Here is a 12,483-nt window from a genome sequence, read left to right on the forward strand (position 1 = left end):
CTATTCATGTAAGCTGCAGCCAGACTGAAAAGGCATTTATATGCCAAAATGGGAAATTAGTGTTTTATCCTAGATGCAGAATGGAGTCACTGGAGTTTAAAGTGACATGGACAGACCTATGCTTTAAGAATATCACTTTGGCAGTCGTGAAGAGGATGAATTAAAAAAGGGAGAGACTCAAAACAGGGAGATCTATTAGGAGGCTAATGTATATTAAACATAATCTAGGCAAGAAGTAATAAGGGTCTGAACTAGGATGGGTAGCTGTGGAGAAAAGGGGACAGATGTTGCTGAGGCAGGATTAAAAAGACTTAGCAAGTGATTGGATATGAAGGGCTTTGGGAGAGGGAAGAGTTCATTCCTAGGTTATGAACCTGGGTGACTGGAAGAATGGGAATGTTCTCAACTGAAACAGTAAAGTTTTGGTTTTGGGGTTTGTTTGTTTGTTTTTTAAGACAGTAAAGTTTTAAGGAAAAGATAATGAGTTCCATTTCACATGTTTAGTTTGAGATTCCTATGAGACATCCAGGTAAAGATGGCAAGCAGGCAGTTGTAGATGAGGGTCTAGCACAGAAGAAAGAGACTGAGGTTGGATATATAGATGTAGGAATTGTATGTATAGAAATAATAGCTATACCTATGTTAATTAGTGAGATCATAGAGAGAAGTTAGAGCCTTCTATGAATGCAGATGAGAGATGGAAAGTTGTATACATGAATAACAGTAATCCAGTAAGATGTAAAGAGAGAAAAAAGGGTCCACACCCACTGATGGTGGGAGGGCACAGTTAATGATTCAGCAAAGGAGACTTATAAGGAGTGGCCTGATAGATGGAACAACCAGGGGGATGAAAGAGTAAACAGGAAGAGAAGGGAGTAAATAGCATCATATCCTGCCGAAAGGTAAAGAAGAAGGTCTTTAATAAGGACAGTAATTTCAGAGTCAGGTTGTAATCCGTTAATAAATGAGTAAACAGGTGGAAAGTGTAGATGAGTTAAGATATTTTTTTTTCTATGAAAGGAAGAATTATAGGACAATAAATTGAGGAGAGAGTAAGGTCAAGAGAAGTTATTTTTTTAAATATGTGCCTATTTACAGACAGCAGAAAATATGCTGATAGGAAATAAGTGAAGATTAGCATATGAGATGGCCACAGGTGATAAACAACTAGAATCAGAGAATTAGAACCGTAAAAGTTCCTCAATATCATCTGACATAGGAGTTCTTACACTGAGATTCATGGACCCAATCTAATACCCTCATTTTCTAAATAACAATACAGGCTCAAACAGGCAAAATGACTGTCCGAAATTCAAAAAGGGGAGTGATCTCTAAAGGGGATTATCTTCTGAGTCTAGAGTCCTAGAATCCTGTTGTTTCTTTTTTTAACACAAAAATTCACTCTAATTTGTATTACAAAACAAAACCTCTCAGTATGTAAAGGTCCCTGGTCCAACTCTCCAGAGCCCTTTATAATCAGCCACTAACATATATTACTAATTTCTCAGTGAAATGTCAATGAATAAATAAGAAAACTAAAGATCAAGCTTGCCGTTTTAATATTCAGCTTTCAAAAATGGAAATTCATTAATGCAGATTCTTTCATTCCATCACCCTTTATGTGTTGCAGATATGTCAAGATCCAATAATATACAAAAATTAGATCTCAGATAAACAAAAAAGATAGTACTCAAAATGAATAAAATGCATCGCTTCCAATTTCATCAGCCAATTAGCAACTACTTCCTGATCATGACTCTATACTATCTCTACTACACAACACGTATCCCACAAAATATTTACAATAATTACTGCTCTTGTGTTAGTCATGACATAAGGTGCTGCCCTTACATATGAATGAGTTTGGTACTGAAATGGGAAGAAAAAGTACTTCTACAAACAGAAAAAGAATTAAATTATCTGGTTATGCATGTAAGGGATTACCTTTTCAATAGACAAACAGTTTGGTACCTGAAAGGAGCAGGAAAATAACTCTAGTTTGATAAAAACTGCTAAAGAAATAGCTTTCATGTAAGTGGTAAGCTATTTGATTGCAAAAGCAACAGAAAATGAAATATGGTTTAAAACATCTTGTAAAAAGATATGGGTAAGGCCTCTATTATGTAAGTATAAAGAAACACAGCTGTCAGTAACACAAACTGCTGAAAGCAGGCTTCTTTTGAGACTACAGAATGGATGGAGCTCTAGGACACTGGTCCCTTGGTTCATTTGTATGCAATTGTTTTAAGGGTTAAGATGGTAAAATATGAAATGCAAAGCATATGAATGTCTGGAGACTATTGATAATTAAATAAAAACTCGATTTCAAAATGCAGATTTGGTGAGTTTTAGTGCTAGGCTTTGTCTTTAGCACTTTAGCACTGGGGATACAAACAAAGGCAAAAGACAGTGTCTGCCCTCAAGAAGCTGACATTCAGATGGAGAATGATAAACAACATGTAAATAACTAGGTACACATTTAATCAAGAAGACTTTCTCTGTGGGAGACAGGAAAATCCTCAATATTTATAGAAGCAATATTTTGAAACAAAAGTAGAACTAATGGGGGGAAAGAGTGTGGACCTGGTTTGGTCCTAATGTACCACACAAATTCACTGATTTATTCTCTACCAAAATATCTGGCAGTTTATGGGAAACAATCTTTATAGCAAGTGTGTCTGATAAAGGACTCATTTCTCAAATATATATATAGATTTACCAAAATTTACCTGAAGATTCTGTCAAGTCAAGACTAAAGAAACAGCAGGGGGTAAAAAGGCCAACTTTGAGGTTTTTAAAGAAGGGTCAATCGAATACACATGGTAGAATGCTGGGCTTAAAGTTAAAAAGAACTGAGTTCAAATCTATCCCCAGATATTTAGTAGTTGTGTAACCCAAGACAAGTCACTTACTCTGTATGCAAATGAGGATAATAATAGCACCTCTTTCCCTGAGTTGTCATGAGAATAAAATGAGATCTTTTTTTAAGCACTCTGCAAACCTTAAACCAGTATATAAATACTATTTATTTCAGGGGTCAGCTAAGAGATTAGTGATTACCTGAAAAAAGACTGAGCTCATGGACAAGAGCTTTGATCTAAGTTATTTCCCTTAAGCACTACCTACAGTTGGAGAGAGGTCAAGCAGAAGGATGTGCAGCTTCCTCTGGTGTGGGAAAAGCAGAGGAGTGAGACAAGCTTTGCAACTGGTTCACTGTGAAGTGTTTGCTACAAGCCTCATGGTGAGTGACTAGCTGGGTGAGCTTGTCTGCATTGGCAAGAGAATCAGACTGACCAGCCTGATGGTTCTGTCTTCGAGAGGCCTGCTAGGGACTAGGAGTGTTAACACTTTCTCAGTGCTCTTTATAGAATGACTCTAAGTTGAAAGAACTTGTTCTAAAGAAGAGAAGAGTATTTGCCCAGCTGGAGACGGGTGAAGATCAGAAGGAGCAAGTTAGCAAATAAGTAGTTTCATGTGATACAGATGTTCCTAAAATACTGACATCCAAGCCTACAGTCCAGAGTTGTGAGTTACCCCTCAACCTATGGGTGTTCTTTATTAGTGTTTCTTCATGCCAGGTTTAAGTTTATGTCAGATATGCAGTGAGGGAGTGCAGAAGATAGCACTGAGTCTAGAGTCTTGAAGATGAATTCAAATTTGTCTTCAGACACTAAATAGCTGTGTGACCTTGAGCAAGTCATTTAATCTCTGTATGCCTCAGTTCCCTTGACTATAAAATGGGGATAATAATAGCACCTATTTCCAAAGGTTACTGTGTGCACCAAATGAGGTAATTCTAGTAAAGTGTGGAGTAAATTGCCTGGCACAGAAGAAGCGCTATAAAAATGCTAGCCATTGGGGCATCTAGATGGCACAGTGAACAGAGCACCGGCCCTGGAGTCAGGAGGATCTGAGTTCAAATCCGACCCCAGCCACTTAACACTTACTAGCCTCGTGACTTTGGGCAAGTCACTTAATCCCAATTGCCCTCCAAAAAGAAAAAAAAATGCTAGCTATTAGCTATTATTGTGCATATTTATGCCCACTTGCTCCTATAGACACTAAGTTCATTGTTGGGAGAGCTGACCCTGGCTTATTTATGGAACATGATGTACTGATTATTTCTACATTTGATTTATCTTTAATGCCTGTAATGTATAGGTATTTATTGATTCTACTTTATGATACATTTAAAAATAACCTACTCTTACCTGAGGTTCCACTTGGAAAATTTACTCTTTGGCACACAGTGACATCTCTTGATTCCAGGCTTTGGAGTCAATCACATTCTCAGAGAGTGATATAGTCCAGGCTTGGGAATGACTGCCTTAGCTAAACATAAGGAAATCTAAGTGGAAAATAAGAGGAGATAGGGAGATAGATAGGCAGGGAGATATTTTCTGGATTTTCATGAATAATACACTTGGAGAAAAAAATTGAAATAAGATTGGCATGTTCTTTTTTTTAAAAAAGACAGCAATGTATAATTCATTTAGGAAATTTTTCCTAAAATATTAACACAAAAATTTTAATTTAATGAAAGTTTAAGGTTTAGTTATTTGGAAAATTCACTTATGTGAAGTACCTCATTCGGCACCTATGCTAAATTAATGATGTTACTATAACATTGTCAAGAATTACCAACAAAGTCACTGAGTCCTTTGAATAATGAACAAGTAATTTTGTGTATGTCTATTGAATGACATAAAGTTGTCAGTCAAAAGCATTTATTAAGCTCTTACTTATGTGCTAGGCTTTGTCTTTAGCACTGGGGATACAAACAAAGGCAAAAGACAGTGTCTGCCCTCAAGAAGCTGACATTCAGATGGAGAAAACAACATGTAAATAGCTAGGTATACATTTAATCAAGAAGACTTTCTCTGTGGGAGACAGGAAAATCCTCAATATTTAGAGAAGCAATATTTTGACACAAAAGTAGAACTAATGGGGGGGGGGGGGGAAGAGTGTGGAACTGGTTTGGTCCTAATGTACCACACACATTCACTGATTTATTCCCTACCAAAATATCTGGCAGTTTATGGGAAACAATTTTATAGCAAGTGTGTCTGATAAAGGCTTCATTTCTCAAATATATAGAGAATTGAATCAAATTTATAAGAATACAAGCCATTCCCCAATTGATAAATAGTCAAAGGATATAAATAGGCATTTTTCAGATGAAGAAAACAAAACTATCCATAAGCATATGAAGAAGTGCTCTAAATCACTTTTGATTAAAGAAATGCCAATAAAAAAAAATTTCTGAGGTACTACCTCCCACCTATCAGATTTGTTAATATGACAAAAAAAGAAAAATTATAAATGCTGGAAAGGAGATGGGAAAATTGGGACAATTATTAACTGTTGATGGAATTGTGAACTGATTCAATCAATTTTGGAGAGTAATTTGGAGCTATGCCCAAAGGACAACCAAACTGTGCATGCCCTTTGATCCAGCAATGTCTGTATCCCAAAGAGATCATAAAAAAGGGAAAAGGACCTACACGTACAAAAATATTTCTTTTACATGGTGGCAAAATATTGGAAACTGACATGTTCCTCAATTGTCAAATGGCTGAACAAGCTGTGGTACATGAATGCAATTTCTTTTTGTTTTTTTGCTTTTTGGAGGGGTAAATGGGGTTAAGTGACTTGTCCAAGGTCACACAGCTAGTGTTAAGTGTCTGAGGCCAGATTTAAACTCAGGTCCTCCTAACTCTAGTGCCACTGCTCTATTCACTGAGCCACCTAGCCGCCCCTATGAATGCAATTTCTTATTGTGAAATAAATTATGAACAGGCAGCATTTCAGAAAAACCTGGAAAGACTTATATGAACCAATGCAAAATGAAATGAACAAAACCAGGAAAACATTGTACAGCAGTATCAGCAGCATTGTATGATGAACAACTATGAATGACGCAGCTCTTCTCAGCAACACAATGATCCAAAACAAGTACAAAGGACTCACAAAGAAAAATGCTATCCACATGCAGAAAAATAACTGATAGCTTTGGAATGCAGGAAAAAGCGGACTTTTTTTCACTTATTTCATTCTTTTTCATGTTTTTTTCCCTTTTGATCTGTTTCTTCTTGCAAAACTGTGACTAATATAAAAGTATATTTTACACAAAAGCATGTAGGCATATGAAATTGCCTACAATTTACGAAGGGGGAGGGCAGGAAGAAAAATTTGGAACTTAAAATCTTGCAAAAATGAATGCTAAAGGCTGCAGAACCCACAAAATGACACAGAGAAGCTAACCTCCAGCTGAGGACAGCCCTGCAGGCCAGCACAGCAATTTGGAAGCCGAGCCTAGCCCCACCCCAAGGCTTTAGCCCCAGGGCGGGCCTGACCAGCTGCCAGCCAGAGGGACTCCAGATCAGCAGCAGCTGTGGCCATTTCCAGATTTATCAATACATAGATGCTAAGGACAAGGTGAAAGGCCAGTGTAGTCTGGACTTGGGACCCAGTAAGTGGGAGTGCGTGGCTTTTACCCCCGGGGTAAGACGCTGGCACCACCAGCCAGTGCCACGTGGTGGCTTCAGCTCCTGGCCTGCAGAGTGTAGGGGGACCAAGCACCAGTCTGAGGGGTAATCGCTCTTGCTTTAACCTGCTTGGATGTGGATTGCAGTCTAGGGTGGAGGTCCTGGGGTGTGTGTACAGCTTGCCAGAGAATGTGGAGACCTCAGAGAGAGCACCCATCTAATACCTCCAGCAGCTGAGAAAACCCCAGCGTTTGGGACGAAAACTCCCCTGTCTGGTGGCAGACTCCTACTGTGGCAAAAAGCCCAAAAGTCAAATAATTGAGTGGCAAAATGAGCAGGCAAAGGAAACAAAGCAGACAGAAGATTCCAACATTACACTCCTATTTTAGGGACAAGAAGGAGCAAGGCATGGAACAGGAGGAAAACAGTGAAGTCAGAACTCCTGCACCAAAAGCTTCAAAGGAAAATACAAGCTGGTTACAGGCCATAAAGGACCTGAAGAAGCAGACAAGTGGAGGAAAAATTGGGAAGAGAAATGAGAACAATGCAAGAAAATTATGAAATGAGAGTCAACAGCCTGACTGAAAAAAATAATACCTTAAAAAACAGACTGACTCAAATGGCAAAGGAGGCTCAAAAAGGCAATGAGGAGAAGAATGCCTTAAAAAGTCGAATTTGCCAGATGGAAAAAGAATCTCAAAAGCTCAATGAGGAGAATCATTGCTTCAGAATTAGATTGGAGCAAATGCAAGCTGATGACTTTATGAGAAATCAAGATGCTGTTAAACAGATCCAAACAAATGAAAGAATAGAAGGCAATGTGAAATATCTCATGGGAAAAACCACTGACCTGAAAAGTACATCTAGGAAAGATAATTTAAAAATTATTGGACTGCCTGAAAGCCATGACCAAAGTAAGAACCTAGAAAGCATCCTCCAGGAGGTTCTCAAAGAAAACTGCCCTGATGTTTTAGTACCAGAGGGCAAAATAAAGGTTGAAAGAATCCACCGATCACCTCCTGAAAAAGATCCCAAAAAAGAAAACTCCTAGGAATATTATAGACAGGTTCCGGAATTCCCAGATTAAGGAGAGAATATTACAAGCAGCCAGGAAGAAACAATTTGAATATTGTGGAAACACAATCAGGATAACCCAGGATCTGGCAGCTTCTACACTGAGGGATTGAAGGGCTTGGAATGTGATATTCTGGAGGTCAAGGGAGCTGGGATTAAAACCAAGAGTCACCTACCCAGCAAAACTGAGTATCATGTTTCAGGGGAAAATATGGTCATTCAGTGGAAGAGAGGACTTTCAAGCATTCTTGCTGAAAAAAAAAACAGAGTTGAATAGAAAATTTGACATTCAGATCCAAGAAGCAAGAGAAGCATGAGAAGGTAAACAGGGAAAAGAAATCATAAGGAACTTATCAAAGCTGACCTATTAACATTCCTACATGGAAAAACAATAATTATAACTTATGAAACTTTTCTCAGTAGTTGAAGGGATTAGAAATATATATATATATCTATATATGAGGGTATATGGGCATATGAATACATATGTGAATGTGTGTATATATGTTTACAGGTATACATAGATAGAGGGCACAATTTAACAGGAAGGGATGATACTTAAAAGGTGAAATTAAGAGGTGAGAGGAATATAATGAGAGGAGATGGAGAGAGACAGATTGGGGTAAACTATCTCATACAGAAGAGGCAAGGGAAAATGGTTACAATGGAGGGGAAGAACAGGAAGGCAAAAGGGAATGGGTCAACCTTATTCCCATTGATTTTGGCTTGAGGAGGGAGTGAAATACACACTAAATAGGGTATCTCACCCTCCAGGAGAGTCAGGGGGGAAGGGGATGAGAGGGGGGTTGATGAAAGGGAGGGCAGGCTGGGAGGGAGGGAAGTTGGAAGCACCCACTTTTGAAAAGGGACAGGATCAAAGTAGAGAATAGAACAAGTGGGAGGTGGGATAGGAGGGAGGGAAATATAGTCAGTCTTTTACAATATATCTACTATGTTATTGTTTTGCATCAGCCACACATGTACAACCTATACTGAACTGCTTATCTTCCCAGTAAGGGTGGATGACAAGGAAGGAAGGGAATGAATCTGGAATTGAAAGGTTTAAAATCAAATATTCAAATATATGTGTGTGTGTGTGTGTGTGTGTGTATACTATTATTAATACCATCTTACATGTAATTGGGAAATAAGATACAGGCACTGAGGCATAGAGATCCATTGGAAAAGTCAAAAAGGGTATGGGAGAAAATATGGGAGAGAGCAGATTGGAGGAGGGGATATCCTGTGGGACTGCTATTTTGGGGTGGTGGGTAGGGGAAAAAGAGGGAGAAAATTTGTAATTCAAAATCTGGTGGAAACAAATGATGTAAATCAGAAGTTAATAAAACATTAAAAAAATTTTTTTCAAAGTGAAGTGAGCAGAACCAAGAGAACAGTGTATACAGTAACAGCAATATTGTTTTAAGAATGACTTTGAGTAGCTAAGCTATTTTGACTATTGTAAATACACAAATTAAAAATAAAGTACATATGAAAAAGATGCTACTCACATCCAGAGAAAGAACTGACAAATAGAAGTATGTATAGAATAATTGTGTGTGTGTGTTTTACATTACATTAAATTGTGTAAAACACACACACAATTATTCTATACATACTTCTATTTTCTAATGGTACTCATCTCTAGGGCAGGGGAAGGTGGAGGGAGAGGAAAGAAAAAGAAATTTACATCATAGCTTTGTTGTATATTTGGAGGGAATAGCAAGTTGTACATGGTAGATTTGCAGTTTCATGTGTAATCATCTTTTGTTTTAAATTGTACTGTGATAAGGGAATGCCTGCTTTGTTCCATGAACTGAAGCTAAAATAAGATTTAAAAAAATAGGCATGGGTATTAAAAAAAAAGAATTACCAACAAAGTCACTGAGTTCTTTGAATAATGAACAAGTAATCTTGTATATGTCTACTGAATGACATAAAGTTGTCAGTCAAAAGCATTGAACCTAAAACAAAGTATTACTTAGGCAAACACACTTCTGGTAAACTACTCATAATAGGAGGAAAGGCTTTTTGAATTCCCAAACAGTTGTTAGAGGTTAACTAATAGGGATGACCACATTATAGAATCAGTAGAAAGAAAAATTAAATAACAACTGAAGCATTAGAAAACCAATATCTAGGGTCTTTTCCTTGCTTTATGTTACCTCAGGATAGTCTCAGGTAGAAGAAAGGAGAATCTGTTACCTTCCTGCTCTCACAATTCAACTGCCCTATCTCCCTGATAATAGAAGCAATTCGCTCCATAAGTAGGATTCCTTTTCTCTCCCTCCTAGGATCAAGACTTACCAATATCTATATATATATTTGTTCAGTCTATTTGTTCTGTTGTTTCAGTCACATCCAACTATTCATGACCCTATTTGGGGTTTTCATGGCAAAGATACTGAAATGGTATGCCATTTCCTTCTCCAACTGTAATGGGAATCTAAATTTATAAGATCTTCCCTGCCCCTAGGCTAAAGTGCACCTGGAGCCTGGGGTGGGAGGCTTGTTTTTCAGTAGATACTTCTTGATTGGCCAGTGAGTCAATAAGGTTGTTACATTCTCTGAGCCAGGAGAAGGTTATATAAGCCCTGATGTGTAGCTTTGTTTTGGGGGCTCACTTTGAGAAGTGTTCTGTGATTTGATCATATGAGACTCTGGGAAGCCGTTGGTTGTTGAGACCCCCCCCCCCAGCTTTGAAAAACCCAGATGTTGATTTGGTATGGATGTAATGGTTGGACAGTTTGGAAATCTGTCTACTTGATCTGTTTCTGTCTTGATGATTCTGTCTGTATATTCTGAAGTTCGGGGTGCTGACCTTTTCCCCCTGAACTAGGTAAATGATACATATTTGACTGATTAAAGTAAGCTTGTTAACCCATTTTGAGTTGCTTTCCTTTAACAAAGCAGATCTAAGAATGTGTGGTGGCAGCCACCCTGGGGACACTGGGGTACTTGCTGCTACACCAACTCATTTTAGAGATGAGGAAACTGAGGCAAACAAGGTTAAGTGACTTGCCCAGGGTCACACAGCTAGTAAGTGTATGAGGGCAAATTTGAACTCAGGTCTTCTGGACTCCAGGTCCATCACTCTATCCACTGTGCCATCTAGCTGATAACTTTAGGGTACATCAATATGTAAGACTGATCTATACAGACATAATGTAATCAGACAAGTTCCTTGCATCAATCTCTAAATTATCAAATAATAAACCTTACTCATAAAGTTGTCTTAAGGGCATGTTGGGCACCAAGATGTAGCTTAATACTGGTCAGAAGGGATACTTCCTCTCCTTCCCAGTGCTATAAATCAAACCCAAAAAGGTTATTAGACTAGTGACTCAAGTCACCGTTTTCACACTGGAGCAATTATATTACCAGAAGCTATTCAAAGAGGAAAAGTGGCATTTACTTTTCCTGTCACAGCAGCTGTACTAAGAGAACACAGGATCCCACTCATTCCCACAGCATTCTTGTCTTCAAACAGATAAGAGTTTGAAATGAAAAAAGATAACCCCTAGGGAAGCCACTTTGAAGAAATAGGAAATTTCATCTCTTCTCATCTTCTACAAGTCTTTCCCAATCCCCCTTTATGTGTCTTCCTTCTGCTGATTATCTCCAATATGTCCTGCATGTATTTTATTTGCATATAGCTCCCATGTTGTCTCTCCCATTAGGCTGTGAGCTCTTTAAGAACAGGGACTATTTTTTTCCTCTTTATATCCCCTAAGCACAGTTCTTGGCATGTAGTAGGTGCTTAATAAGTACTTGTGGAATGACAGATTGGTAAGTGAAGAATAAAACTAAAAATTTATTAATAAACCAGCTATGCTTAAAGTTTCATTAGATACTATCTTCTGTTTAGAGAGGCCATTCTTATTTAACTACCCAAAATAAATTAAAATTGAACACAGTAAGAAAGATATCCAAGAAAAGGTTACATTAGCCAATAGTATCCTGGATAGCTATATAACATATGCATTTTCTCTCTCCATATACATACATACATACATACACACACATATATATACATGTATACATATATACACATACATATTCGTAGACACACAACAAACATTCAGGATATTATTGGCTAACCTAACCCTTTTTTAAAAAATTTATTTATTTTTAGTTTACAACATTCAGTTCCACAAGTTTTTGAGTTCCAAATTTTCTCCTCTCCCCTTCCCCACCATGGTGGCATGCAATCAAATATAGGTTCTACAAATACCTTCACATTAAACATTAGTCAAATTGTAAAGAAGAATTATAACCAATGGAATGGACAATGAGAAAGAAGAAACAAAATAAAACAAAACAAAGAGAGAGCAAGTAGTTTGCTTCAATCTGCATTCAGACTGCAATTCTTTCTCTGGATGTGGATAGCCTTTCCATCATGACTCCTTTGGAGTTGTCTTATAGCCTTGTATTGCTGGGAAGAGCCCAGTCTATCAAACCTGGCCATCACAGATATGATGTATCTGTAATTGTATACAATGTTCTCCTGGTTCTGCTTCCCTCACTCAGCATCAGTTTATATAAGACTCTCTAAGTTATTATGAAGTCTCTCTACTGCTCATTTTTTATAGCACAATATTATTCCATTACATTCATAAACTACAACTTGTTCAGCCATTCCCCAATTGAAGGGCATCCCCTTGATATCCAATTCTTTGCCACCACAAAAAGAGCTGCTATAAATATTTTTGTTCTTATGGATCCTTTTCCCATTTGTATGATTCCTTTGGGATAAAGCCTGAGAAGTGGTATTGCTGGGTCAAAGGGTATGCACATTTTTATAGCCCTTTGGCCATAGTTCCAAATTGCTCTCCAAAATGGTTGGATCGGTTCACAATTCCACCAATAATGCATTAGTTTTCCAGTTTTCCCACATCTCCAGCATTTATCATTTTCCTGT

General features: G+C 37.9%; 1 protein-coding gene across 7 annotated transcripts in view; it reads right to left on the bottom strand.

Moving 5' to 3' along the window:
* Positions 1-12,483, bottom strand: part of OSBPL1A (oxysterol binding protein like 1A) — a 359,956-nt gene that overhangs the window by 299,948 nt on the left and 47,525 nt on the right. Inside the window, exon 3 of one of the 7 annotated variants that reach the window (XM_069099807.1) lies at positions 4,212-4,348. The exons of the other annotated variants lie outside the window; for them this stretch is intronic. The gene's annotated coding sequence lies outside the window, so the exon portion shown is untranslated. The remainder of the gene's footprint in view (positions 1-4,211; positions 4,349-12,483) is intronic. 7 annotated transcript variants of the gene reach the window in all.

The sequence above is a fragment of the Petaurus breviceps genome, unplaced genomic scaffold, assembly GCF_028583685.1.
Source record: "Petaurus breviceps papuanus isolate PSGF00001 unplaced genomic scaffold, PetGlider_PUasm1.0 38, whole genome shotgun sequence".
NCBI lineage: Eukaryota > Metazoa > Chordata > Mammalia > Diprotodontia > Petauridae > Petaurus > Petaurus breviceps.